Source organism: Taudactylus pleione, unplaced genomic scaffold (assembly GCF_031769625.1).
Source record: "Taudactylus pleione unplaced genomic scaffold, aTauple2 ptg001024l, whole genome shotgun sequence".
NCBI lineage: Eukaryota > Metazoa > Chordata > Amphibia > Anura > Myobatrachidae > Taudactylus > Taudactylus pleione.
The window spans coordinates 1256927-1283360 of record NW_028285425.1 but is presented as its reverse complement, the minus strand read 5'-3'; positions in this window follow the sequence as shown (position 1 = coordinate 1283360).

The following is a 26434-nucleotide window of genomic DNA, read 5'->3' as shown; positions in this document are numbered from 1 at the left end:
TCAGAATATATAACCCAATGTTTATAGCATAGAAGTAACCTCAGAATAAATAACCCAATGTTTATAGAAAAGAAGTAACCTCAGAATACATAACCCAATGTTTATAGCATAGAAGTAACCTCAGAATAAATAACCCAATGTTTATAGCATAGAAGTAACCTCAGATTAAATAACCCAATGTTTGTATCATATAAGTAACCTCAGAATAAATAACCCAATGTTTATAGCATAGAAGTAACCTCAGAATAAATAACCCAATGTTTATAGCATAGAGGTAACCTCAGAATAAATAACCCAATGTTTATAGCATAGAAGTAAGCTCAGAAAAAATAACCCAATGTTTATAGCATAGAGGTAACCTCAGAATAAATAACCCAATGTTTATAGCATAGAGGTAACCTCAGAATAAATAACCCAATGTTTATAGCATAGAAGTAACCTCAGAATAAATAACCCAATGTTTGTAGCATAGAAGTAACATCAGAATAATTAACCCAATGTTTATAGCATAGAAGTAACCTCAGAAAAAATGACCCAATGTTTATAGCATAGAAGTAACCTCAGAATAAATAACCCTATGTTTATAGCATAGAAGTAACTTCAGAATAAATAACCCAATGTTTATAGCATAGAGGTAACCTCAGAATAGATAACCCAAAGGTTATAGCATAGAGGTATCCTCAGAATAAATAACCCATTGTATATAGCATAGAAGTAACATCAGAATAAATAACCCAAAGGTTATAGCATAGAGGTATCCTCAGAATAAATAACCCAATGTCTATAGCATAGAAGTAACATCAGAATAAATAACCCAAAGTTTATAGCATAGAAGTAACCTCAGAATAAATAACCCAATGTTTAAAACATAGAAGTAACCTCAGAATAAATAACCCAATGTTTATAGCATAGAAGTAACATCAGAATAAATAACCCAAAGTTTATAGCATAGAGGTAACCTCAGAATAAATAACCCAATGTTTATAGCATAGAGGTAACCTCAGAATAAATAACCCAATGTCTATAGCATAGAAGTAAACTCCGAATAAGTAACCCAATGTTTATAGCATAGAAGTAACCTCAGAATAAATAACCCAATGTTTATAGCATAGAAGTAACCTCAGAATACATAACTCAATGTTTATAGCATAGAGGTAACCTCAGAATACATAAGCCAATGTTTATAGCATAGATGTAACCTCAGAATACATAACCCAATGTTTATAGCATAGATGTAACCTCAGAATAAATAACCCAATGTTTATAGCATAGAAGTAACCTCAGAATAAATAACCCAATGTTTATAGCAAAGAAGTAACCTCAGAATAAATAACCCAATGTTTATAGCATAGAGGTAACCTCAGAATAAATAACCCAATGTTTATAGCATAGAAGTAACCTCAGAATACATAACCCAATGTTTATAGCATTGTGGTAACCACAGATTAAATAACCCAAAGTTTATAGCATAGAAGTAGCCTCAGAATAAATAACCCAATGAATATAGCATAGAAGTAACCTCAGAATAAATAACCCAATGTTTATAGCATAGAAGTAACCTCAGAATAAATAACCCAATGTTTACAGCATAGATGTAACCTCAGAATAAATAACCGAATGTTTACAGCATAAAAGTAACCTCAGAATAAATAACCCAATGTTTATAGCATAGAAGTAACCTCAGAATACATAACCCAATGTTTATAGCATAGAAGTAAGCTCAGAATGAATAACACAATTTTTATAGCATAGAAGTAACCTCAGAATAAATAACCCATTTTTTATAGCAAAGATGTTACCTCAGAATAAATAACCCAATGATTATAGCATAGAGGTAACCTCAGAATACAAAACCCAATGTTTATAGCATAGAAGTAACCTCAGAATAAATAACCCAATGTTTATAGCATAGAAGTAACCTCAGATTAAATAACCCAAAGTTTATAGCATAGAAGTAAAATCAGAATAAATAACCCAATGTTTATAGCATAGAGGTAACCTCAGAATAAATAACCCAATGTTTATAGCATAGAAGTAACCTCAGAAAAAATAACCCAATGTTTATAGCATAGAAGTAACCTCAGAATAAATAACCCAATGTTTATAGCATAAAAGTAACCTCAGAATAAATAACCCAATGTTTATAGCCTAGAAGTAACCTCAGAATACATAACCCAATGTTTATAGCATAGAAGTAACCTCAGAATAAATAACCCAATGTTTATAGCATAGAAATAACCTAAGAATAAATATCCCAATGTTTATAGCATAGAGGTAACCTCAGAATAAATATCCCAATGTTTATAGCATAGAGGTAACCTCAGAATAAATAACCCAAAGTTTATAGCATAGAGGTAACCTCAGAATAAATAATCCAATGTTTGTAGCATAGAAGTAACCTCAGAATAAATAACCCAATATTTATAGCATAGAAGTAACCTCAGAAAAAATGACCCAATGTTTATAGCATAGAAGTAACCTCAGAATAAATAACCGAATGTTTATAGCATAGAAGTAACCTCAGAATAAATAACCCAATGTTTATAGCATAGAAGTAAAATCAGAATAAATAACCCAATGTTTATAGCATAGAAGTAACCTCAGAATACATAACCCAATATATATAGCATAGAGGTAACCTCAGAATACATAACCCAATGTTTAAAGCATAGAAGTAACCTCAGAATAAATAACCCAAAAATTATAGCATAGAAGTAACATCAGAATAAATAACCTAATGTTTATAGTATAGAGGTAACCTCAGAATAAATAACCCAATGTTTATTGCATAGAGGTAACCTCAAAATAAATAATCCAATGTTTGTAGCATAGAAGTAACATCAGAATAAATAACCCAATGTTTATAGCATAGAAGTAACCTCAGAAAAAATGACCCATTGTTTATAGCATAGAAGTAACCTCAGAATAAATAACCCAATGTTTATAGCATAGAGGTAACCTCAGAATACATAACCCAATGTCTATAGAATAGAGGAAACCTCAGAATAAATAACCCAATGTTTATAGCATAGAGGTAACCTCAGAATAAATAACCCAATGTTTATAGCATAGAAGTAACCTCAGAATACATAACCCAATGTTTATAGCATAGAAGTAACCTCAGAATAAATATCACAATGTCTATAGCATAGAAGTAACCTCACAATAAATAACCCAATGTCTATAGCATAGAAGTAACCTCAGAATAAATAACCCAATGTTTATAGCATAGAAGTAACCTCAGAATACATAACCCACTGTTTATAGCATAGAAGTAACCTCAGAATACATAACCCAATGTTTATAGCATAGAGGTAACCTCAGAATACATAACCCAATGTTTATAGCATAGAAGAAACCTCAGAATTCATAACCCAATGTTTATAGCATAGTAGTAACCTCAGAATAAATAACCCAATGTTTATAGCAGAAAAGTAACCTCAGAATAAATAACCCAATGTTTATAGCAGAGAAGTAACCTCAGAATAAATAACCCAATGATTATAGAATAGAAGTAACCTCAGAATAAATAACGCAATGTTTATAGCATAGAAATAACCTCAGAATAAATAACCCAATGTTTATAGCATTGAAGTAAAATCAGAATAAATAACCCAATGTTTATAGCATAGAGATAACCTCAGAATAAATAACCCAATGTTTATAGCATAGAATTAACCTCAGAATACATAACCCAATGTTTATGGCATAGATGTAACCTCAGAATAAATAACCCAATGTTTATAGCATAGAAATAACCTCAGAATACATAACCCAATGTTTATAGCATAGAAGTAACCTCAGAATAAATAACCCAATGTTTATAGCATAGAGGTAACCTCAGAATAAATAACCCAATGTTTGTAGCATAGAAGTAACCTCAGAATACATAACCCAATGTTTATAGCATAGAAGTAACCTCAGAATACATAACCCAATGTTTATAGCATAGAGGTAACCTCAGAATAAATAACCCAATGTTTATAGCATAGAAGTAACCTCAGAATAAATAACCCAATGTTTATAGCATTGAAGTTACCTCAGTATAAAATAACCCAATGTTTATAGTATAGATATAACCTCAGAATAAATAACACAATGTTTATAGCATAGACGTAACCTCAGAATACATAACCCAATGTTTATAGCATAGAAGTAACCTCAGAATACATAACCCAATGTTTATAGCATAGAGGTAACCTCAGAATACATAACCCAATGTCTATAGAATAGAGGAAACCTCAAAATAAATAACCCAATGTTTATAGCATAGAGGTAACCTCAGAATAAATAACCCAATGTTTATAGCATAGAAGTAACCTCAGAATACATAACCCAATGTTTATAGCATAGAAGTAACCTCAGAATGAATAACACAATGTCTATAGCATAGAAGTAACCTCACAATAAATAACCCAATGTCTATAGCATAGAAGTAACCTCAGAATAAATAACCCAATGTTTATAGCATAGAAGTAACCTCAGAATACATAACCCACTGTTTATAGCATATAGGTTACCTCAGAATACATAACCCAATGTTTATAGCATAGAAGTAACCTCAGAATACATAACCCAATGTTTATAGCATAGAGGTAACCTCAGAATACATAACCCAATGTTTATAGCATAGAAGTAACCTCAGAATTCATAACCCAATGTTTATAGCATAGATGTAACCTCAGAATAAATAACCCAATGTTTATAGCATAGAAGTAACCTCAGAATAAATAACCCAATGTTTATAGCAGAGAAGTAACCTCAGAATAAATAACCCAATGATTATAGAATAGAAGTAACCTCAGAATAATAACGCAATGTTTATAGCATAGAAATAACCTCAGAATAAATAACCCAATGTTTATAGCATTGAAGTAAAATCAGAATACATAACCCAATGTTTATAGCATAGAGGTAACCTCAGAATAAATAACCCAATGTTTATAGCATAGAAGTAACCTCAGAATACATAACCCAATGTTTATGGCATAGAAGTAACCTCAGAATAAATAACCCAATGTTTATAGCATAGAAATAACCTCAGAATACATAACCCAATGTTTATAGCATAGAAATAACGTCAATAAATATCCCAATGTTTATAGCATAGAGGAAACCTCAGAATAAATAACCCAATGTTTATAGCATAGAAGTAACCTCAGAATATGTAACCCAATGTTTATAGCATAGAAGTAACCTCAGAATAAATAACCCAATGTTTATAGCATAGAAGTAACCTCAGAATAAATAACCCAATGTTTATAGCATATAAGTAAAATCAGAATAAATAACCCAATGTTTATAGCATAGAGGTAACCTCAGAATAAATAACCCAATGTTTATAGCATAGAAGTAACCTCTGAATAAATAACCCAATGTTTATAGCATAGAAGTAACCTCAGAATAAATAACCCAATGTTTATAGCATAGAAGTAACCTCAGAATAAATAACCCAATGTTTTTTAGCATAGAAGTAACCTCTGAATAAATAACGCAATGTCTATAGCATAGAAGTAACCTCAGAATAAATAACCCAATGTTTATAGCATAGAAGTAACCTCAGAATAAATAACCCAATGTTTATAGCACAGAAGTAACCTCAGAATAAATAACCCAATGTTTATAGCATAGAAATAACCTCAGAATAAATATCCCAATGTATAAGGCATAGAGGTAACCTCAGAATAAATAACCCAATGTTTATAGCATAGAGGTAACCTCAGAATAAATAACCCAATGTTTATAGCATAGAAGTCACCTCATAATAAAAAAACCCAATGTTTATAGCATAGAAGTAACCTCATAATAAATAACCCAATGTTTATAGCATAGAAGTCACCTCAGAATAAATATCCCAATGTTTATAGCATAGAGGTAACCTCAGAATAAATAACCCAATGTTTATACCATAGAGGTAACCTAAGAATAAATAACCCAATGATTATAGCATAGAAGTAACCTCAGAATACATAACCCAATGTTTATAGCATAGAAGTAACCTCAGAATACATAACCCAATGTTTATAGCATAGAGGTAACCTCAGATTAAATAACCCAATGATTATAGCATAGAAGTAACCTCAGAATAAATAACCCAATGTTTACAGCATAGAAGAAACCTCAGAATAAATAACACAATGTTTATAGCATAGAAGTAACCTCAGATTAAATAACCCAATGTTTATAGCATAGAAGTAAAATCAGAATAAATAACCCAATGTTTATAGCATAGAGGTAACCTCAGAATAAATAATCCAATGTTTATAGCATAGAAGTAACCTCAGAATAAATAACCCAATGTTTATAGCATAGAAGTAACCTCAGAATAAATAACCCAATGATTACAGCATAAAAGTAACCTCAGAATAAATAACCCAATGTTTATAGCATAGAAGTAACCTCAGAATACATAACCCAATGTTTATAGCATAGAAGTAACCTCAGAATGAATAACACAATGTTTATAGCATAGAAGTAACCTCAGAATACATAACCCAATGTTTATAGCATAGAAGTAACCTCAGAATAAATAACCCAATGTTTATAGCATTGAAGTAACCTCAGAATAAGTAACCCAATGATTACAGCATAAAAGTAACCTCAGAATAAATAAGTCAATGTTTATAGCATAGAAGTAACCTCAGAATACATAAACCAATGTTTATAGCATAGAAGTAACCTCAGAATTAATAACACAATGTTTATAGCATAGAAGTAACCTCAGAATAAATAACCCAATGTTTATAGCATAGAAGTAACCTCAGAATACATAACCCAATGTTTATAGCATTGAGGTAACCACAGATTAAATAACCCAAAGTTTATAGCATAGAAATAGCCTCAGAATAAATAACCCAATGATTATAGCATAGAAGTAACCTCAGAATAAATAACCCAATGTTAATAGCATAGAAGTAACCTCAGAATAAATAACCCAATGTTTATAGCATAGAAGTAACCTCAGAATAAATAACCCAATGTTTATAGCATAGAGGTAACCTCAGAATACATAACCCAATGTTTATAGCATAGAAGTAACCTCAGAATACATAACCCAATGTTTATAGCATAGAGGTAACCTCAGATTAAATAACCCAATGTTTATAGCATAGAAGTAACCTCAGAATAAATAACCCAATGTTTATAGCATAGAAGTAACCTCAGAATAAATAACCCAATGTTTATAGCATAGAAGTAACCTCAGAATAAATAACCCAATGTTTATATCATATAAGTAACCTCAGAATAAATAACCCAATGTTTATATCATATAAGTAACCTCAGAATAAATAACCCAATTTTTATAGCATAGAAGTAACCTCAGAATAAATAACCCAATGTTTATAGCATAGAAATAACCTCAGAATACATAACCCAATGTTTATAGCATAGAGGTAACCTCAGAATAAATAACCCAATGTTTATAGCATAGAAGTAACCTCAGAATGAATAAACCAATGTTTATAGCATAGAAGTAACCTCAGAATAAATACCCCAATGTTTATAGCATAGAGGTGACCTCAGAATAAATAACACAATGTTTATAGCATAGAAGTAACCTCAGAATACATAAACCAATGTTTATAGCATAGAAGTAACCTCAGAATAAATAACCCAATGTTTATACCATAGAAGTAACCTCAGAATACATAACCCAATGTTTATAGCATAGAAGTAACCTCAGAATAAATAACCCAATGTTTATAGCATAGAAGTAACCTCAGATGTTTATAGCATAGAAGTAACCTCAGAATAAATACCCCAATGTTTATAGCATAGAGGTAACCTCAGAATACATAACCCAATGTTCATAGCATAGAGGTAACCTCAAAATAAATAACCCAATGTTTATAGCATAGAGGTAACCTCAGAATAAATAACCCAATGTTTATAGCATAGAAGTAACCTCAGAATATATAACCCAATGTTTATAGCATAGAAGTAACCTCAGAATAAATAACCCAATGTTTATAGAAAAGAGGTAACCTCAGAATACATAACCCAATGTTTATAGCATAGAAGTAACCTCAGAATAAATAACCCAAAGTTTATAGCATAGAGGTAACCTCAGATTAAATAACCCAATGTTTATATCATATAAGTAACCTCAGAATAAATAACCCAATGTTTATAGCATAGAAGTAACCTCAGAATAAATAACCCAATGTTTATAGCATAGAGGTAACCTCAGAATAAATAACCCAATGTTTATAGCATAGAAGTAAACTCAGAATAAATAACCCAATGTTTATAGCATAGAGGTAACCTCAGAATAAATAACCCAATGTTTATAGCATAGAGGTAACCTCAGAATAAATAACCCAATGTTTATAGCATAGAAGTATCCTCAGAATAAATAACCCAATGTTTGTAGCATAGAAGTAACATCAGAATAAATAACCCAATGTTTATAGCATAGAAGTAACCTCAGAAAAAATGACCCAATGTTTATAGCATAGAAGTAACCTCAGAATAAATATCCCTATGTTTATAGCATAGAAGTAACATCAGAATAAATAACCCAATGTTTATAGCATAGAGGTAACCTCAGAATACATAACCCAATGTATATAGAATAGAGGTAACCTCAGAATAAATAACCCAATGTTTATATCATATAAGTAACCTCAGAATAAATAACCCAATGTTTATAGCATAGAAGTAACCTCAGAATAAATAACCCAATGTTTATAGCATAGAAGTAACCTCAGAATAAATAACCCAATGTTTATAGCATAGAGGTAACCTCAGAATACATAACCCAATGTTCATAGCATAGAGGTAACCTCAAAATAAATAACCCAATGTTTATAGCATAGAAGTAACCTCAGAATATATAACCCAATGTTTATAGCATAGAAGTAACCTCAGAATAAATAACCCAATGTTTATAGAAAAGAAGTAACCTCAGAATACATAACCCAATGTTTATAGCATAGAAGTAACCTCAGAATAAATAACCCAATGTTTATAGCATAGAAGTAACCTCAGATTAAATAACCCAATGTTTATATCATATAAGTAACCTCAGAATAAATAACCCAATGTTTATAGCATAGAAGTAACCTCAGAATAAATAACCCAATGTTTATAGCATAGAGGTAACCTCAGAATAAATAACCCAATGTTTATAGCATAGAAGTAAGCTCAGAAAAAATAACCCAATGTTTATAGCATAGAGGTAACCTCAGAATAAATAACCCAATGTTTATAGCATAGAGGTAACCTCAGAATAAATAACCCAATGTTTATAGCATAGAAGTAACCTCAGAATAAATAACCCAATGTTTGTAGCATAGAAGTAATATCAGAATAATTAACCCAATGTTTATAGCATAGAAGTAACCTCAGAAAAAATGACCCAATGTTTATAGCATAGAAGTAACCTCAGAATAAATAACCCTATGTTTATAGCATAGAAGTAACTTCAGAATAAATAACCCAATGTTTATAGCATAGAGGTAACCTCAGAATAGATAACCCAAAGGTTATAGCATAGAGGTATCCTCAGAATAAATAACCCATTGTATATAGCATAGAAGTAACATCAGAATAAATAACCCAAAGGTTATAGCATAGAGGTATCCTCAGAATAAATAACCCAATGTCTATAGCATAGAAGTAACATCAGAATAAATAACCCAAAGTTTATAGCATAGAAGTAACCTCAGAATAAATAACCCAATGTTTAAAACATAGAAGTAACCTCAGAATAAATAACCCAATGTTTATAGCATAGAAGTAACCTCAGAATAAATAACCCAATGTTTAAAACATAGAAGTAACCTCAGAATAAATAACCCAATGTTTATAGCATAGAAGTAACCTCAGAATAAATAACCCAATGTTTATAGCATAGAAGTAACCTCAGATGTTTATAGCATAGAAGTAACCTCAGAATAAATACCCCAATGTTTATAGCATAGAGGTAACCTCAGAATACATAACCCAATGTTCATAGCATAGAGGTAACCTCAAAATAAATAACCCAATGTTTATAGCATAGAGGTAACCTCAGAATAAATAACCCAATGTTTATAGCATAGAAGTAACCTCAGAATATATAACCCAATGTTTATAGCATAGAAGTAACCTCAGAATAAATAACCCAATGTTTATAGAAAAGAGGTAACCTCAGAATACATAACCCAATGTTTATAGCATAGAAGTAACCTCAGAATAAATAACCCAAAGTTTATAGCATAGAGGTAACCTCAGATTAAATAACCCAATGTTTATATCATATAAGTAACCTCAGAATAAATAACCCAATGTTTATAGCATAGAAGTAACCTCAGAATAAATAACCCAATGTTTATAGCATAGAGGTAACCTCAGAATAAATAACCCAATGTTTATAGCATAGAAGTAAACTCAGAATAAATAACCCAATATTTATAGCATAGAGGTAACCTCAGAATAAATAACCCAATGTTTATAGCATAGAAGTCACCTCATAATAAAAAAACCCAATGTTTATAGCATAGAAGTAACCTCAGAATAAATAACCCAATGTTTGTAGCATAGAAGTAACATCAGAATAAATAACCCAATGTTTATAGCATAGAGGTAACCTCAGAATACATAACCCAATGTTTATAGCATAGAAGTAACCTCTGAATAAATAACCCAATGTTTATAGCATAGAGGTAACCTCAGAATAAATAACGCAATGTTTATAGCATAGAGGTAACCTCAGAATAAATAACCCAATGTTTATAGCATAGAAGTAACCTCAGAATACATAACCCAATGTTTATAGCATAGAAGTAACCTCAGAATAAATAACACAATGTCTATAGTATAGAAGTAACCTCAGAATACATAACCCAATGTTTATAGCATAGAAGTAACCTCAGAATAAATAACCCAATGTTTATAGCAGAGGTAACCTCAGAATAAATAACACAATATTTATAGCATAGAAGTAACCTCAGAATAAATAACCCAATGTTTATAGCATAGAAGTAACCTAAGAATAAGTAACCCAATGTTTGTAGCATAGAGGTAACCACAGAGTAAATAACCCAATGTTTTTAGCATAGAAGTAACCTCAGAATAAATAACCCAATGTTTATAGCATAGAGGTAACCTCAGAATAAATAACCCAATGTTTATATCATAGAAGTAACCTCAGAATAAATAACCCAATGTTTATAGCATAGAAGTAACCTCAGAATAAATAACCCAATGTTTGTAGCATAGAAGTAACCTCTGAATAAATAACCCAATGTTTATAGCATAGAAGTAACCTCTGAATAAATAACCCAATGTCTATAGCATAGAAGTAACCTCAGAATAAATAACCCAATGTTTATAGCATAGAAGTAACCTCAGAATAAATAACCCAATGTTTATAGCATAGAGGTAACCTCAGAATACATAACCCAATGTTTATAGCATAGAAGTAACCTCAGAATACATAATCCAATGTTTATAGCATAGAGGTAACCTCAGAATAAATAACCCAATGTTTATACCATAGAAGTAACCTCAGAATAAATAACCCAATGTTTATAGCAGAGGTAACCTCCGAATAAATAACACAATATTTATAGCATAGAAGTAACCTCAGAATAAATAACCCAATGTTTATAGCATAGAAGTAACCTCAGAATACATAACCCAATGTATATAGCATAGAGATAACCTCAGAATACATAACCCAATGTTTATAGCATAGAAGTAACCTCAGAATAAATAACCCAATGTTTATAGCATAGAAGTAACCTCAGAATAAATAACCCAATGTTTATAGCATAGAAGTAACCTCAGAATAAATAACCCAATGTTTATAGCATAGAAGTAACCTCAGAATAAATAACCCAATGTTTATATCATATAAGTAACCTCAGAATAAATAACCCAATGTTTATATCATATAAGTAACCTCAGAATAAATAACCCAATTTTTATAGCATAGAAGTAACCTCAGAATAAATAACCCAATGTTTATAGCATAGAAATAACCTCAGAATAAATACCCCAATGTTTATAGCATAGAGGTGACCTCAGAATAAATAACACAATGTTTATAGCATAGAAGTAACCTCAGAATACATAAACCAATGTTTATAGCATAGAAGTAACCTCAGAATAAATAACCCAATGTTTATACCATAGAAGTAACCTCAGAATACATAACCCAATGTTTATAGCATAGAAGTAACCTCAGAATAAATAACCCAATGTTTATAGCATAGAAGTAACCTCAGATGTTTATAGCATAGAAGTAACCTCAGAATAAATACCCCAATGTTTATAGCATAGAGGTAACCTCAGAATACATAACCCAATGTTCATAGCATAGAGGTAACCTCAAAATAAATAACCCAATGTTTATAGCATAGAGGTAACCTCAGAATAAATAACCCAATGTTTATAGCATAGATGTAACCTCAGAATATATAACCCAATGTTTATAGCATAGAAGTAACCTCAGAATAAATAACCCAATGTTTATAGAAAAGAGGTAACCTCAGAATACATAACCCAATGTTTATAGCATAGAAGTAACCTCAGAATAAATAACCCAAAGTTTATAGCATAGAGGTAACCTCAGATTAAATAACCCAATGTTTATATCATATAAGTAACCTCAGAATAAATAACCCAATGTTTATAGCATAGAAGTAACCTCAGAATAAATAACCCAATGTTTATAGCATAGAGGTAACCTCAGAATAAATAACCCAATGTTTATAGCATAGAAGTAAACTCAGAATAAATAACCCAATGTTTATAGCATAGAGGTAACCTCAGAATAAATAACCCAATGTTTATAGCATAGAGGTAACCTCAGAATAAATAACCCAATGTTTATAGCATAGAAGTATCCTCAGAATAAATAACCCAATGTTTGTAGCATATAAGTAACATCAGAATAAATAACCCAATGTTTATAGCATAGAAGTAACCTCAGAAAAAATGACCCAATGTTTATAGCATAGAAGTAACCTCAGAATAAATATCCCTATGTTTATAGCATAGAAGTAACATCAGAATAAATAACCCAATGTTTATAGCATAGAGGTAAAATCAGAATACATAACCCAATGTATATAGAATAGAGGTAACCTCAGAATAAATAACCCAATGTTTATATCATATAAGTAACCACAGAATAAATAACCCAATGTTTATAGCATAGAAGTAACCTCAGAATAAATAACCCAATGTTTATAGCATAGAAGTAACCTCAGAATAAATAACCCAATGTTTATAGCATAGAGGTAACCTCAGAATACATAACCCAATGTTCATAGCATAGAGGTAACCTCAAAATAAATAACCCAATGTTTATAGCATAGAAGTAACCTCAGAATAAATAACCCAATGTTTATAGCATAGAGGTAACCTCAGAATAAATAACCCAATGTTTATAGCATAGAAGTAACCTCAGAATATATAACCCAATGTTTATAGCATAGAAGTAACCTCAGAATAAATAACCCAATGTTTATAGAAAAGAAGTAACCTCAGAATACATAACCCAATGTTTATAGCATAGAAGTAACCACAGAATAAATAACCCAATGTTTATAGCATAGAAGTAACCTCAGATTAAATAACCCAATGTTTATATCATATAAGTAACCTCAGAATAAATAACCCAATGTTTATAGCATAGAAGTAACCTCAGAATAAATAACCCAATGTTTATAGCATAGAGGTAACCTCAGAATAAATAACCCAATGTTTATAGCATAGAAGTAAGCTCAGAAAAAATAACCCAATGTTTATAGCATAGAGGTAACCTCAGAATAAATAACCCAATGTTTATAGCATAGAGGTAACCTCAGAATAAATAACCCAATGTTTATAGCATAGAAGTAACCTCAGAATAAATAACCCAATGTTTGTAGCATAGAAGTAACATCAGAATAATTAACCCAATGTTTATAGCATAGAAGTAACCTCAGAAAAAATGACCCAATGTTTATAGCATAGAAGTAACCTCAGAATAAATAACCCTATGTTTATAGCATAGAAGTAACTTCAGAATAAATAACCCAATGTTTATAGCATAGAGGTAACCTCAGAATAGATAACCCAAAGGTTATAGCATAGAGGTATCCTCAGAATAAATAACCCATTGTATATAGCATAGAAGTAACATCAGAATAAATAACCCAAAGGTTATAGCATAGAGGTATCCTCAGAATAAATAACCCAATGTCTATAGCATAGAAGTAACATCAGAATAAATAACCCAAAGTTTATAGCATAGAAGTAACCTCAGAATAAATAACCCAATGTTTAAAACATAGAAGTAACCTCAGAATAAATAACCCAATGTTTATAGCATAGAAGTAACATCAGAATAAATAACCCAAAGTTTATAGCATAGAGGTAACCTCAGAATAAATAACCCAATGTTTATAGCATAGAGGTAACCTCAGAATAAATAACCCAATGTCTATAGCATAGAAGTAAACTCCGAATAAGTAACCCAATGTTTATAGCATAGAAGTAACCTCAGAATAAATAACCCAATGTTTATAGCATAGAAGTAACCTCAGAATACATAACTCAATGTTTATAGCATAGAGGTAACCTCAGAATACATAAGCCAATGTTTATAGCATAGATGTAACCTCAGAATACATAACCCAATGTTTATAGCATAGATGTAACCTCAGAATAAATAACCCAATGTTTATAGCATAGAAGTAACCTCAGAATAAATAACCCAATGTTTATAGCAAAGAAGTAACCTCAGAATAAATAACCCAATGTTTATAGCATAGAGGTAACCTCAGAATAAATAACCCACTGTTTATAGCATAGAAGTAACCTCAGAATACATAACCCAATGTTTATAGCATTGTGGTAACCACAGATTAAATAACCCAAAGTTTATAGCATAGAAGTAGCCTCAGAATAAATAACCCAATGAATATAGCATAGAAGTAACCTCAGAATAAATAACCCAATGTTTATAGCATAGAAGTAACCTCAGAATAAATAACCCAATGTTTACAGCATAGATGTAACCTCAGAATAAATAACCGAATGTTTACAGCATAAAAGTAACCTCAGAATAAATAACCCAATGTTTATAGCATAGAAGTAACCTCAGAATACATAACCCAATGTTTATAGCATAGAAGTAAGCTCAGAATGAATAACACAATTTTTATAGCATAGAAGTAACCTCAGAATAAATAACCCATTTTTTATAGCAAAGAAGTTACCTCAGAATAAATAACCCAATGATTATAGCATAGAGGTAACCTCAGAATACAAAACCCAATGTTTATAGCATAGAAGTAACCTCAGAATAAATAACCCAATGTTTATAGCATAGAAGTAACCTCAGATTAAATAACCCAAAGTTTATAGCATAGAAGTAAAATCAGAATAAATAACCCAATGTTTATAGCATAGAGGTAACCTCAGAATAAATAACCCAATGTTTATAGCATAGAAGTAACCTCAGAAAAAATAACCCAATGTTTATAGCATAGAAGTAACCTCAGAATAAATAACCCAATGTTTATAGCATAAAAGTAACCTCAGAATAAATAACCCAATGTTTATAGCCTAGAAGTAACCTCAGAATACATAACCCAATGTTTATAGCATAGAAGTAACCTCAGAATAAATAACCCAATGTTTATAGCATAGAAATAACCTAAGAATAAATATCCCAATGTTTATAGCATAGAGGTAACCTCAGAATAAATATCCCAATGTTTATAGCATAGAGGTAACCTCAGAATAAATAACCCAATGTTTATAGCATAGAAGTAACCTCAGAATAAATAACCCAATGTTTATAGCATAGAGGTAACCTCAGAATAAATAACCCAAAGTTTATAGCATAGAGGTAACCTCAGAATAAATAATCCAATGTTTGTAGCATAGAAGTAACCTCAGAATAAATAACCCAATATTTATAGCATAGAAGTAACCTCAGAAAAAATGACCCAATGTTTATAGCATAGAAGTAACCTCAGAATAAATAACCGAATGTTTATAGCATAGAAGTAACCTCAGAATAAATAACCCAATGTTTATAGCATAGAAGTAAAATCAGAATAAATAACCCAATGTTTATAGCATAGAAGTAACCTCAGAATACATAACCCAATATATATAGCATAGAGGTAACCTCAGAATACATAACCCAATGTTTAAAGCATAGAAGTAACCTCAGAATAAATAACCCAAAAATTATAGCATAGAAGTAACATCAGAATAAATAACCTAATGTTTATAGTATAGAGGTAACCTCAGAATAAATAACCCAATGTTTATTGCATAGAGGTAACCTCAAAATAAATAATCCAATGTTTGTAGCATAGAAGTAACATCAGAATAAATAACCCAATGTTTATAGCATAGAAGTAACCTCAGAAAAAATGACCCATTGTTTATAGCATAGAAGTAACCTCAGAATAAATAACCCAATGTTTATAGCATAGAGGTAACCTCAGAATACATAACCCAATGTCTATAGAATAGAGGAAACCTCAGAATAAATAACCCAATGTTTATAGCATAGAGGTAACCTCAGAATAAATAACCCAATGTTTATAGCATAGAAGTAACCTCAGAATACATAACCCAATGTTTATAGCATAGAAGTAACCTCAGAATAAATATCACAATGTCTATAGCATAGAAGTAACCTCACAATAAATAACCCAATGTCTATAGCATAGAAGTAACCTCAGAATAAATAACCCAATGTTTATAGCATAGAAGTAACCTCAGAATACATAACCCACTGTTTATAGCATAGAAGTAACCTCAGAATACATAACCCAATGTTTATAGCATAGAGGTAACCTCAGAATACATAACCCAATGTTTATAGCATAGAAGAAACCTCAGAATTCATAACCCAATGTTTATAGCATAGTAGTAACCTCAGAATAAATAACCCAATGTTTATAGCAGAAAAGTAACCTCAGAATAAATAACCCAATGTTTATAGCAGAGAAGTAACCTCAGAATAAATAACCCAATGATTATAGAATAGAAGTAACCTCAGAATAAATAACGCAATGTTTATAGCATAGAAATAACCTCAGAATAAATAACCCAATGTTTATAGCATTGAAGTAAAATCAGAATAAATAACCCAATGTTTATAGCATAGAGATAACCTCAGAATAAATAACCCAATGTTTATAGCATAGAATTAACCTCAGAATACATAACCCAATGTTTATGGCATAGATGTAACCTCAGAATAAATAACCCAATGTTTATAGCATAGAAATAACCTCAGAATACATAACCCAATGTTTATAGCATAGAAGTAACCTCAGAATAAATAACCCAATGTTTATAGCATAGAGGTAACCTCAGAATAAATAACCCAATGTTTGTAGCATAGAAGTAACCTCAGAATACATAACCCAATGTTTATAGCATAGAAGTAACCTCAGAATACATAACCCAATGTTTATAGCATAGAGGTAACCTCAGAATAAATAACCCAATGTTTATAGCATAGAAGTAACCTCAGAATAAATAACCCAATGTTTATAGCATTGAAGTTACCTCAGTATAAAATAACCCAATGTTTATAGTATAGATATAACCTCAGAATAAATAACACAATGTTTATAGCATAGACGTAACCTCAGAATACATAACCCAATGTTTATAGCATAGAAGTAACCTCAGAATACATAACCCAATGTTTATAGCATAGAGGTAACCTCAGAATACATAACCCAATGTCTATAGAATAGAGGAAACCTCAAAATAAATAACCCAATGTTTATAGCATAGAGGTAACCTCAGAATAAATAACCCAATGTTTATAGCATAGAAGTAACCTCAGAATACATAACCCAATGTTTATAGCATAGAAGTAACCTCAGAATGAATAACACAATGTCTATAGCATAGAAGTAACCTCACAATAAATAACCCAATGTCTATAGCATAGAAGTAACCTCAGAATATATAACCCAATGTTTATAGCATAGAAGTAACCTCAGAATACATAACCCACTGTTTATAGCATATAGGTTACCTCAGAATACATAACCCAATGTTTATAGCATAGAAGTAACCTCAGAATACATAACCCAATGTTTATAGCATAGAGGTAACCTCAGAATACATAACCCAATGTTTATAGCATAGAAGTAACCTCAGAATTCATAACCCAATGTTTATAGCATAGATGTAACCTCAGAATAAATAACCCAATGTTTATAGCATAGAAGTAACCTCAGAATAAATAACCCAATGTTTATAGCAGAGAAGTAACCTCAGAATAAATAACCCAATGATTATAGAATAGAAGTAACCTCAGAATAATAACGCAATGTTTATAGCATAGAAATAACCTCAGAATAAATAACCCAATGTTTATAGCATTGAAGTAAAATCAGAATAAATAACCCAATGTTTATAGCATAGAGGTAACCTGAGAATAAATAACCCAATGTTTATAGCATAGAAGTAACCTCAGAATACATAACCCAATGTTTATGGCATAGAAGTAACCTCAGAATAAATAACCCAATGTTTATAGCATAGAAATAACCTCAGAATACATAACCCAATGTTTATAGCATAGAAATAACGTCAATAAATATCCCAATGTTTATAGCATAGAGGAAACCTCAGAATAAATAACCCAATGTTTATAGCATAGAAGTAACCTCAGAATATGTAACCCAATGTTTATAGCATAGAAGTAACCTCAGAATAAATAACCCAATGTTTATAGCATAGAAGTAACCTCAGAATAAATAACCCAATGTTTATAGCATATAAGTAAAATCAGAATAAATAACCCAATGTTTATAGCATAGAGGTAACCTCAGAATAAATAACCCAATGTTTATAGCATAGAAGTAACCTCTGAATAAATAACCCAATGTTTATAGCATAGAAGTAACCTCAGAATAAATAACCCAATGTTTATAGCATAGAAGTAACCTCAGAATAAATAACCCAATGTTTTTTAGCATAGAAGTAACCTCTGAATAAATAACGCAATGTCTATAGCATAGAAGTAACCTCAGAATAAATAACCCAATGTTTATAGCATAGAAGTAACCTCAGAATAAATAACCCAATGTTTATAGCACAGAAGTAACCTCAGAATAAATAACCCAATGTTTATAGCATAGAAATAACCTCAGAATAAATATCCCAATGTATAAGGCATAGAGGTAACCTCAGAATAAATAACCCAATGTTTATAGCATAGAGGTAACCTCAGAATAAATAACCCAATGTTTATAGCATAGAAGTCACCTCATAATAAAAAAACCCAATGTTTATAGCATAGAAGTAACCTCATAATAAATAACCCAATGTTTATAGCATAGAAGTCACCTCAGAATAAATATCCCAATGTTTATAGCATAGAGGTAACCTCAGAATAAATAACCCAATGTTTATACCATAGAGGTAACCTAAGAATAAATAACCCAATGTTTATAGCATAGAAGTAACCTCAGAATACATAACCCAATGTTTATAGCATAGAAGTAACCTCAGAATACATAACCCAATGTTTATAGCATAGAGGTAACCTCAGATTAAATAACCCAATGATTATAGCATAGAAGTAACCTCAGAATAAATAACCCAATGTTTACAGCATAGAAGAAACCTCAGAATAAATAACACAATGTTTATAGCATAGAAGTAACCTCAGATTAAATAACCCAATGTTTATAGCATAGAAGTAAAATCAGAATAAATAACCCAATGTTTATAGCATAGAGGTAACCTCAGAATAAATAATCCAATGTTTATAGCATAGAAGTAACCTCAGAATAAATAACCCAATGTTTATAGCATAGAAGTAACCTCAGAATAAATAACCCAATGATTACAGCATAAAAGTAACCTCAGAATAAATAACCCAATGTTTATAGCATAGAAGTAACCTCAGAATACATAACCCAATGTTTATAGCATAGAAGTAACCTCAGAATGAATAACACAATGTTTATAGCATAGAAGTAACCTCAGAATACATAACCCAATGTTTATAGCATAGAAGTAACCTCAGAATAAATAACCCAATGTTTATAGCATTGAAGTAACCTCAGAATAAGTAACCCAATGATTACAGCATAAAAGTAACCTCAGAATAAATAAGTCAATGTTTATAGCATAGAAGTAACCTCAGAATACATAAACCAATGTTTATAGCATAGAAGTAACCTCAGAATTAATAACACAATGTTTATAGCATAGAAGTAACCTCAGAATAAATAACCCAATGTTTATAGCATAGAAGTAACCTCAGAATACATAACCCAATGTTTATAGCATTGAGGTAACCACAGATTAAATAACCCAAAGTTTATAGCATAGAAATAGCCTCAGAATAAATAACCCAATGATTATAGCATAGAAGTAACCTCAGAATAAATAACCCAATGTTAATAGCATAGAAGTAACCTCAGAATAAATAACCCAATGTTTATAGCATAGAAGTAACCTCAGAATAAATAACCCAATGTTTATAGCATAGAGGTAACCTCAGAATACATAACCCAATGTTTATAGCATAGAAGTAACCTCAGAATACATAACCCAATGTTTATAGCATAGAGGTAACCTCAGATTAAATAACCCAATGTTTATAGCATAGAAGTAACCTCAGAATAAATAACCCAATGTTTATAGCATAGAAGTAACCTCAGAATAAATAACCCAATGTTTATAGCATAGAAGTAACCTCAGAATAAATAACCCAATGTTTATATCATATAAGTAACCTCAGAATAAATAACCCAATGTTTATATCATATAAGTAACCTCAGAATAAATAACCCAATTTTTATAGCATAGAAGTAACCTCAGAATAAATAACCCAATGTTTATAGCATAGAAATAACCTCAGAATACATAACCCAATGTTTATAGCATAGAGGTAACCTCAGAATAAATAACCCAATGTTTATAGCATAGAAGTAACCTCAGAATGAATAAACCAATGTTTATAGCATAGAAGTAACCTCAGAATAAATACCCCAATGTTTATAGCATAGAGTTGACCTCAGAATAAATAACACAATGTTTATAGCATAGAAGTAACCTCAGAATACATAAACCAATGTTTATAGCATAGAAGTAACCTCAGAATAAATAACCCAATGTTTATACCATAGAAGTAACCTCAGAATACATAACCCAATGTTTATAGCATAGAAGTAACCTCAGAATAAATAACCCAATGTTTATAGCATAGAAGTAACCTCAGATGTTTATAGCATAGAAGTAACCTCAGAATAAATACCCCAATGTTTATAGCATAGAGGTAACCTCAGAATACATAACCCAATGTTCATAGCATAGAGGTAACCTCAAAATAAATAACCCAATGTTTATAGCATAGAGGTAACCTCAGAATAAATAACCCAATGTTTATAGCATAGAAGTAACCTCAGAATATATAACCCAATGTTTATAGCATAGAAGTAACCTCAGAATAAATAACCCAATGTTTATAGAAAAGAGGTAACCTCAGAATACATAACCCAATGTTTATAGCATAGAAGTAACCTCAGAATAAATAACCCAAAGTTTATAGCATAGAGGTAACCTCAGATTAAATAACCCAATGTTTATATCATATAAGTAACCTCAGAATAAATAACCCAATGTTTATAGCATAGAAGTAACCTCAGAATAAATAACCCAATGTTTATAGCATAGAGGTAACCTCAGAATAAATAACCCAATGTTTATAGCATAGAAGTAAACTCAGAATAAATAACCCAATGTTTATAGCATAGAGGTAACCTCAGAATAAATAACCCAATGTTTATAGCATAGAGGTAACCTCAGAATAAATAACCCAATGTTTATAGCATAGAAGTATCCTCAGAATAAATAACCCAATGTTTGTAGCATAGAAGTAACATCAGAATAAATAACCCAATGTTTATAGCATAGAAGTAACCTCAGAAAAAATGACCCAATGTTTATAGCATAGAAGTAACCTCAGAATAAATATCCCTATGTTTATAGCATAGAAGTAACATCAGAATAAATAACCCAATGTTTATAGCATAGAGGTAACCTCAGAATACATAACCCAATGTATATAGAATAGAGGTAACCTCAGAATAAATAACCCAATGTTTATATCATATAAGTAACCTCAGAATAAATAACCCAATGTTTATAGCATAGAAGTAACCTCAGAATAAATAACCCAATGTTTATAGCATAGAAGTAACCTCAGAATAAATAACCCAATGTTTATAGCATAGAGGTAACCTCAGAATACATAACCCAATGTTCATAGCATAGAGGTAACCTCAAAATAAATAACCCAATGTTTATAGCATAGAAGTAACCTCAGAATATATAACCCAATGTTTATAGCATAGAAGTAACCTCAGAATAAATAACCCAATGTTTATAGAAAAGAAGTAACCTCAGAATACATAACCCAATGTTTATAGCATAGAAGTAACCTCAGAATAAATAACCCAATGTTTATAGCATAGAAGTAACCTCAGATTAAATAACCCAATGTTTATATCATATAAGTAACCTCAGAATAAATAACCCAATGTTTATAGCATAGAAGTAACCTCAGAATAAATAACCCAATGTTTATAGCATAGAGGTAACCTCAGAATAAATAACCCAATGTTTATAGCATAGAAGTAAGCTCAGAAAAAATAACCCAATGTTTATAGCATAGAGGTAACCTCAGAATAAATAACCCAATGTTTATAGCATAGAGGTAACCTCAGAATAAATAACCCAATGTTTATAGCATAGAAGTAACCTCAGAATAAATAACCCAATGTTTGTAGCATAGAAGTAACATCAGAATAATTAACCCAATGTTTATAGCATAGAAGTAACCTCAGAAAAAATGACCCAATGTTTATAGCATAGAAGTAACCTCAGAATAAATAACCCTATGTTTATAGCATAGAAGTAACTTCAGAATAAATAACCCAATGTTTATAGCATAGAGGTAACCTCAGAATAGATAACCCAAAGGTTATAGCATAGAGGTATCCTCAGAATAAATAACCCATTGTATATAGCATAGAAGTAACATCAGAATAAATAACCCAAAGGTTATAGCATAGAGGTATCCTCAGAATAAATAACCCAATGTCTATAGCATAGAAGTAACATCAGAATAAATAACCCAAAGTTTATAGCATAGAAGTAACCTCAGAATAAATAACCCAATGTTTAAAACATAGAAGTAACCTCAGAATAAATAACCCAATGTTTATAGCATAGAAGTAACCTCAGAATAAATAACCCAATGTTTAAAACATAGAAGTAACCTCAGAATAAATAACCCAATATTTATAGCATAGAAGTAACCTCAGAATAAATAACCCAATGTTTATAGCATAGAAGTAACCTCAGATGTTTATAGCATAGAAGTAACCTCAGAATAAATACCCCAATGTTTATAGCATAGAGGTAACCTCAGAATACATAACCCAATGTTCATAGCATAGAGGTAACCTCAAAATAAATAACCCAATGTTTATAGCATAGAGGTAACCTCAGAATAAATAACCCAATGTTTATAGCATAGAAGTAACCTCAGAATATATAACCCAATGTTTATAGCATAGAAGTAACCTCAGAATAAATAACCCAATGTTTATAGAAAAGAGGTAACCTCAGAATACATAACCCAATGTTTATAGCATAGAAGTAACCTCAGAATAAATAACCCAAAGTTTATAGCATAGAGGTAACCTCAGATTAAATAACCCAATGTTTATATCATATAAGTAACCTCAGAATAAATAACCCAATGTTTATAGCATAGAAGTAACCTCAGAATAAATAACCCAATGTTTATAGCATAGAGGTAACCTCAGAATAAATAACCCAATGTTTATAGCATAGAAGTAAACTCAGAATAAATAACCCAATGTTTATAGCATAGAGGTAACCTCAGAATAAATAACCCAATGTTTATAGCATAGAGGTAACCTCAGAATAAATAACCCAATGTTTATAGCATAGAAGTATCCTCAGAATAAATAACCCAATGTTTGTAGCATAGAAGTAACATCAGAATAAATAACCCAATGTTTATAGCATAGAAGTAACCTCAGAAAAAATGACCCAATGTTTATAGCATAGAAGTAACCTCAGAATAAATATCCCTATGTTTATAGCATAGAAGTAACATCAGAATAAATAACCCAATGTTTATAGCATAGAGGTAACCTCAGAATACATAACCCAATGTATATAGAATAGAGGTAACCTCAGAATAAATAACCCAATGTTTATATCATATAAGTAACCTCAGAATAAATAACCCAATGTTTATAGCATAGAAGTAACCTCAGAATAAATAACCCAATGTTTATAGCATAGAAGTAACCTCAGAATAAATAACCCAATGTTTATAGCATAGAGGTAACCTCAGAATACATAACCCAATGTTCATAGCATAGAGGTAACCTCAAAATAAATAACCCAATGTTTATAGCATAGAAGTAACCTCAGAATAAATAACCCAATGTTTATAGCATAGAGGTAACCTCAGAATAAATAACCCAATGTTTATAGCATAGAAGTAACCTCAGAATATATAACCCAATGTTTATAGCATAGAAGTAACCTCAGAATAAATAACCCAATGTTTATAGAAAAGAAGTAACCTCAGAATACATAACCCAATGTTTATAGCATAGAAGTAACCTCAGAATCAATAACCCAATGTTTATAGCATAGAAGTAACCTCAGATTAAATAACCCAATGTTTATATCATATAAGTAACCTCAGAATAAATAACCCAATGTTTATAGCATAGAAGTAACCTCAGAATAAATAACCCAATGTTTATAGCATAGAGGTAACCTCAGAATAAATAACCCAATGTTTATAGCATAGAAGTAAGCTCAGAAAAAATAACCCAATGTTTATAGCATAGAGGTAACCTCAGAATAAATAACCCAATGTTTATAGCATAGAGGTAACCTCAGAATAAATAACCCAATGTTTATAGCATAGAAGTAACCTCAGAATAAATAACCCAATGTTTGTAGCATAGAAGTAACATCAGAATAATTAACCCAATGTTTATAGCATAGAAGTAACCTCAGAAAAAATGACCCAATGTTTATAGCATAGAAGTAACCTCAGAATAAATAACCCTATGTTTATAGCATAGAAGTAACTTCAGAATAAATAACCCAATGTTTATAGCATAGAGGTAACCTCAGAATAGATAACCCAAAGGTTATAGCATAGAGGTATCCTCAGAATAAATAACCCATTGTATATAGCATAGAAGTAACATCAGAATAAATAACCCAAAGGTTATAGCATAGAGGTATCCTCAGAATAAATAACCCAATGTCTATAGCATAGAAGTAACATCAGAATAAATAACCCAAAGTTTATAGCATAGAAGTAACCTCAGAATAAATAACCCAATGTTTAAAACATAGAAGTAACCTCAGAATAAATAACCCAATGTTTATAGCATAGAAGTAACATCAGAATAAATAACCCAAAGTTTATAGCATAGAGGTAACCTCAGAATAAATAACCCAATGTTTATAGCATAGAGGTAACCTCAGAATAAATAACCCAATGTCTATAGCATAGAAGTAAACTCCGAATAAGTAACCCAATGTTTATAGCATAGAAGTAACCTCAGAATAAATAACCCAATGTTTATAGCATAGAAGTAACCTCAGAATACATAACTCAATGTTTATAGCATAGAGGTAACCTCAGAATACATAAGCCAATGTTTATAGCATAGATGTAACCTCAGAATACATAACCCAATGTTTATAGCATAGATGTAACCTCAGAATAAATAACCCAATGTTTATAGCATAGAAGTAACCTCAGAATAAATAACCCAATGTTTATAGCAAAGAAGTAACCTCAGAATAAATAACCCAATGTTTATAGCATAGAGGTAACCTCAGAATAAATAACCCAATGTTTATAGCATAGAAGTAACCTCAGAATACATAACCCAATGTTTATAGCATTGTGGTAACCACAGATTAAATAACCCAAAGTTTATAGCATAGAAGTAGCCTCAGAATAAATAACCCAATGAATATAGCATAGAAGTAACCTCAGAATAAATAACCCAATGTTTATAGCATAGAAGTAACCTCAGAATAAATAACCCAATGTTTACAGCATAGATGTAACCTCAGAATAAATAACCGAATGTTTACAGCATAAAAGTAACCTCAGAATAAATAACCCAATGTTTATAGCATAGAAGTAACCTCAGAATACATAACCCAATGTTTATAGCATAGAAGTAACCTCAGAATGAATAACACAATTTTTATAGCATAGAAGTAACCTCAGAATAAATAACCCATTTTTTATAGCAAAGAAGTTACCTCAGAATAAATAACCCAATGATTATAGCATAGAGGTAACCTCAGAATACAAAACCCAATGTTTATAGCATAGAAGTAACCTCAGAATAAATAACCCAATGTT